The sequence below is a fragment of the Carassius auratus genome, unplaced genomic scaffold, assembly GCF_003368295.1.
Source record: "Carassius auratus strain Wakin unplaced genomic scaffold, ASM336829v1 scaf_tig00216036, whole genome shotgun sequence".
Taxonomy (NCBI): Eukaryota; Metazoa; Chordata; class Actinopteri; order Cypriniformes; family Cyprinidae; genus Carassius; species Carassius auratus.
In genome coordinates, this window is record NW_020528372.1 from 7501 (window position 1) to 14090 (window position 6590).

The window sequence follows — 6590 nt, forward strand, 5'->3', positions numbered from 1 at the left end:
GAATAAAACTCAAATTATTTGATAGCAAACATGTATGTTCAAAATAAAATATTGGTCTCCCAGACTAACAATGGAGGACAAAAATTAAGAGAATATTAAATATATGCATTTGTGTTCCAAAATTAGCAGAGTTTGTATGAGTCTGGAACAACATGGAGAGAGTAAATTATGACCATTTTTATTATTTGGTGAACTAACCCTTTGAAGAGCAGCCCTCCACATACATGAACATTTGTGAGGTATGTGAATGTCATGCCTGTTTTAATATTTCAGTAAAGTAGCTTTCTGAAAGCAATATATTTATTCAAACAATATTAAATGCCCTTACACTTCAGTGCTGTCATTATAGCATTCTAGAGCGCTGTGGAAGACAGAGACATTAAACAATCACACAAAGTGTTGAAACATTAAAACCGATTATTTACCTATCCTTACAGATGTGAATACACCTATATCTGAAAATGTATAGTTTAATTTAAAAAAAATATTTTTTCAAAAGTGTTTCTCTTTTTAGGCCCTGATGAAGAGCAGGCAGTGACTGGATGAATGATGTTCAAAGAAGAGAACTTCCTTTCCCCTAAACTGATGCACCAGTGGGTTTTAAAGGAGGACGCTGCCCTGGATGTAGAAGATGTCACATGCTGTGCTGATGTGGCTTCTTCATGACTACTGTACATCAGTTATGCTAAAGAGATCATGAAAATTTACAGTGATGCATGATCTGTATTCATGGACTTTGAAACAAACTGTAAGTGTATAATTTGTAAAAACAATGTTAAATGCTTGTTCTGTGTTGTTTAGTAGAAGAGTTTACACTCTGTCATTCATACACATGCTCACATTCTTTCACACACACATGTCTGTTAAATGTTATAATATCAATGTTAATGCTGTGGTTCATTTGTGTACTGTCATGCTAGAATAGTTGGTAAAGAACTTAACTAATTGTACATTAATTGTATAAAAGTGTTTTCATATATTTTTTTACAGTATATAAAATTTAACAAAGTCCAATTTGATCTTAAAAGTTATATTCAACAAATGTTAAATGCTTTATTTTTGAAATCTGTAGCTGTTAATGCCATCCTTTTCTGCATTTATTCTTTCATGCATGTTACTTTTTGACTTTTCTCTTGTTTTTAATAAATATTTTCCCTTTGATAGTTATTATTTGTGTGTAAAAGTGATTTTTAAAATTAACAGTATTTCTAGTTTTTATGCCTAGCTCAATTTGGGTTCATTTTAGCCTAGCAATGCAGTGTTTCCCACAGCCTTTCACTCAATTGGTGGCGGCACTCTGCAAGTTCATTTTCTGACAGAAGGAGGCGCTAAGATCGAGAGAGGAACAGGTTTCTCCGGTAACGGCTGCAAAGCGGTGCTGAGCTCACAAACGCTGCCTTATCAAGCATTACACAAACATTTTCTAAATACAGTAGGTTTCCTTCTGAAATACAGTGATAAAAAAACACCCAAACTGGTTTTTGAAACCCTCCTATGTAGTAATTTTAAACAATACAAAAGCAACTCAGAAGGCTGGGTTAAACATGATAACCCAACTGGTTGGGTTAAAATAACCCAGCGTTGGGTTCGTCCCTTTTTGACCCAGCGCTGGGTTTCCAAAATAACCCAAATTGGGTTGTTTTCAACCCAGCAGTTTCTATAGTGTTCGGAATCATACATCCAGTTTCAGCAAATGTAGCAGGTAATCCGGGCGTTCCATCCATACAGAACATTCCCTTACTATTCACAGTATACACACAGCATATTGCAATATAGTAGGAGTGGGGTATTCCATTCCAAACAGAGCTTCAGTGTACTTGAGTTATATTCAGCAGAATCCGGTAAATATAGTAGGTCGTCTGGGTAGTTCATATGTACAGAAAATTTGCACATTATGCGCAGCATAAATACTGGATACTGCAGAAATAGTAAGAGTAGTGTGATAGTATGGTATAGTATATGATAGTATGGATAGTATTTCATATATATATATATATATATATATATATATATATATATATATATATATATATATATATATATATATATTAGGGCTGTCAAAAATAGCGTGTTAACAACGTTAATTAGTTGTTTGTCGTTAATTACGTCAAATTTTTTAACGCATTTCACGCATTGCGCAGTGTGACAAATTATCTAGGTCAGGAAAGTCTTGTCGATCTCTGAATTCTCAAGATAGTAAAAAACAGCGACGAGCGCGGCGACGAAAACACAGAAGAAGCTTAAGGTTTTACCCCAGTTACTCTCAAATACATTCATGCCAAGCTCGATAAACAGAGACGACTTTGGTAGTTGATACGCAGGAGCTTCTTCCTGTTATAGCGTCCTGTGTTTCACAATGCCCATGCGCAGAACGCATACATGCAATGCAGCGAAAATTACAGCTGTTTGAAAAAGCATTTGCATTTTTACTTGGTTTTACTGGCACTTGAAGCCTTCAGAACGTGAAAATATCGATCCTAAAGAATTGTGGCAGGGCAAATGAACACCTCCTAAAAACAAGAGTGCCCAGAGTGCAGAGGGCGCATGTTTGTGTTTCTGAGTTCATTCTTTCGAGTTTCTCTATGCATAATTTCATAGATATGTGGCTATATTTAACCACTGGTTCACCTAAAACTCTTACACTATCTGTAGTTAAATGGCATGGTTTGATATAGTGGTCAGGTAAATTTGATTAAGTAAATGTTAAACTTTTGAAATTCAGAAAAAAAAAAGAACCACATATTGATGAATCAATACATGAAAATTATGTATCTGTGTCCTGTTATTTATCTTTTGGTACGCATTTCAGAAAAAAAAAAAATGGTTAGGATTCAGGTGTATTTGCAAATAGTGATTAATCATGATTAATCCACTGAAAATTCTGATTAATTTGATTAAAAATTTTAATCATTTGACAGCCCTAATATATATATATATATATATATATATATATATATATATATATATATATATATATATATATATATATATACGGGAGCATATTTTTGCATTTGTTTCCTCTCTTACTTTACACATCACAGAACGATCTGACCAATTATGGAAGCAGCAAGCTCAACCTCTCTGGCAGAGTTCATTCATCATAGCGTCTCCCGGATGGACCAGCAGCAGGAGAGCATCATTGACACCGGACGCGCAGTTCAAGCGCTCGTGACGCAGGTGTCCAAGCTCACCCAGCATATCCAATAACTCACCCTTCCCCCTGCGCCGCCCGCACAGTCTGTTCCCTGCGCTGCCCCAGGGACAAGCCATCAACCGGAGCCCCACCTACCCGTTCCCGAGAGCTATGCCATTGAGCCAAACTTCTGTAGAGAGAGCATTCCTTACCAGATGATCCATGCATTTCTCATTACAGCCCCATACGTTTGAGACTGAGGAGTCTAAAATGGCTTTCGTACTCACGTTATTGACGGCACGGGCAGCCTTGTGGGGAATGGCAGTGTGGGAGAACCGGGACCCATTCTACGCCTCATTCCATGCTCTCACTGCAGAGATGAAGAGAGTGTTTGACCGGGCAGTAGCCGGTAAGGAGGCTGCCAGAATACACATCAGGCACATCAGTTGAAACTTCCTATCACCCCCCTCTCTAACGAAACATAATCCTCAGGTGGATTTGGGCTCGAACTTCATCAATATGTGGAGCGAGCATTGTCATGAGTCCTGTCTGGTGTCTGCTTGTTCATCTGTGTCCGTTTCGTGTTTCAGGAGAAAGCAGCGGTTCTGTCGAACTTGCCTGCAGAGCACCTGGACCTGAAGGAAGTGTTCAGTAAGTCCCGCTATGCTTTTCCTCCGCATCGTCCCTATGACTTTCATATAGATTTATTACCAGGTAAGTCAACATCTTGGGGCAAGCTTTACTCCCTTTCTATTCCTGAGAGGGAGGCCATGGAGAAATTGATTCCTGATTCTCTAGCAACAGGGTTCATCTGACCTTCCTCTTCTCCAGCGGGGATAGGGTTCTTTTTGTTGGTAAGAAGGATGGCTCTCTGCGTTCTTGTATTGATTACCGAGAGCTGAACAACAACACGATGAAGAATACGTATCCTTTGCCATTGATGTCTTTAGCCTTTGAGAGATTGCAGGGAGCATCCATTTTCACAAAATTGGATTTACGTAGCACTTATCATTTGGTTCGCATCAGGAAGGGGGATGAATGGAAAACCGCTTTCAACACCCCCAGAGGGCATTTAGAATTTTTGGTTATGCCATTTGGGCTTTCCAACTCCCTAGTGGTTTTTCAGGCACTTATGAATGATGTGTTGAGAGACATGGTAGATCAGTTCATATATGTTTACCCGGATGACATATTGATTTTTTCTTCATCACTCCAAGAACATGTTCAACATGTTAGACGAGTGCTTCAGAAGTTGCTAGAGAATGGGCTTCTTGTCAAGGTGGAGAAATGCATTTTTCATGCACAGTCTGTTTCTTTTCTAGGTTGCATCATCTCTTCTGAGGGAGTGCACATGGATCCTGACAAAGTTAAGGCTGTGATAGATTGGCCAAGTCCAGATTCCTGTAAGGCCCTACAGCAGTTTCTGGGCTTGTCATCCAGGAGTAAGCCACGATTCTGGTGGCCATTAATGGCTCGCAATGTTCACGATTTTGTTTTGGCTTGCTCAGTTTGTGCCAGTGGTAAGACGTCTATCCAACCCCCTAATGGGTTACTCCAATCCTACGAGACCCTGGTCCCACATCGCACTAGAATTTGTTACCGCCCTCCCACCCTCTAATGGCATGACAGTTGTTTTGACCGTAGTGGACTGGTTCTCGAAATTGGCACATTTCATCCCCTTGCCCAAATTACCATCAGCCAAGGAGACAGCAGTAACTGTAATTGATCACGTCTTTCGGTTACATGGCCTCCCGATGGACGTGGTTTCTGACAGGGTTCCCAATTTGTGTCTAAGTTTTGTAAATTATTGGGAGCTACGGTTAGCTTGTCTTCGGGTTATCATGCCCAAAGCAATGGTCAGTCCGAGCGAGCCAACCAATATTTGGAGAGAATGTTGCGATATTTGGTATCCAAGAATCCTTCATCCTGGAGCCAGCAACTCTCTATGGTTGAGTACGCACATAACTCGTTACCAGTGTCATCCACGGGCCTCTCTCCGTTTGAGTGTAGTATAGGTTAACAGCCACCAGTTTTTCCTAATCTGGAATCTAAAGTCCCCTCCACTCACGCCTTCGTCCAGAGGTGTCACCGCACATGGACCAGAGCCCATGAGACTCTGCTCCAGGTGAGGGCACGCACTAAGGCTAAGGCCGATCACCACCGGTCAAGGCCTCCCGTATACGTTATGGGTCAAAAAATGTGGCTTTCTACTTAACAACATTCCGCTCAGTTCCGTTTCTAATAAGTTAGCTCCCAAATTTATTGGCCCATTCCCTGTCACCAAGATCATTAGTCTGGTGACAGAATTCATCCAGCCTTTCATGTATCCAAAATCAAACCTGTGTTTTACTCCCGATATTAATCCGCATGATCACCCATCTCAGTTCCATTCCATCCTGTTGTATATTGCTGTTCATTCTCTTATGTGCTTGTGCACCGTACCATTAAATCATCTTCACTGTTTCATTTGCTTCCTCTCTTACTTTACATTTCACTCTATATCCCTCAAACTATATTATTTTTAGATACAGAGCAATAGTTTGTAGTTTACAGTAATGTATATAAGTACATATCAAATTGTTACATTTATAATTGCTATCCCCCGCCTCCCCCGAGTTCACTTACGCATTTGATGACGAAATATCATGTGGAGCATGTTGCGTTATAGGAAACAGTATCCCATGCAGTGTCTTCAGATGCATTCATCAAATTTCAGCAAATGTACTAGGGTAATTTGTGAATTCCATACAGAAAATGCACATTCTTTTTACAGTATACACACTGCAAACTGCAATACATCAAACCCATCTTGTGTACTGATTTCAGTGTGTTTGAGTTATAATTAGCAGATTCTGGCAAATATAGTAGGTAATCCGGGTATTCCATGCATACAGAAAGTGTGCATACTATGCACAGTACATACTGGATACTGCAGAAATAGTAAGAGTAGTATGATAGTATGGCATTTTGAAAGCATCACTTGATTAGCTGGTTCAGAGGTTTTTGATTAAGGTTGAAGCTAAACTCTGCAGGACACCCCTGCTTTAAGCCCTATGATGCTTAAGATGTCATTTGCTTTTAAATTTGTGTGGATATTACGCCAGGGTATGTGCTGTATCTAATAACTACGTTTACTATAAGCATACTCCAGAGCAATTCATAAAAAATATTTCAAACGCAATGTGATGTTTACAACATTTTGTGATCATTCATTCATTCTTCCTTTCATTTATTTACATAGTTATTTATTTAAATATGCAAACATCACACACACACACACACACACACACACACAAATTATTACTGCGCCTGAGACAAACGTTCGCGTCTCCTGTGTGCATGTGCATTTGCATTCTCATGCGTGTTCCCACAGGACACTCACACACTGCCTCATTAAGACGCGTCAATGATCTTTTCATTAACTTTTCCGTTTAATTAGGTCGCAAGAACTGTCTTA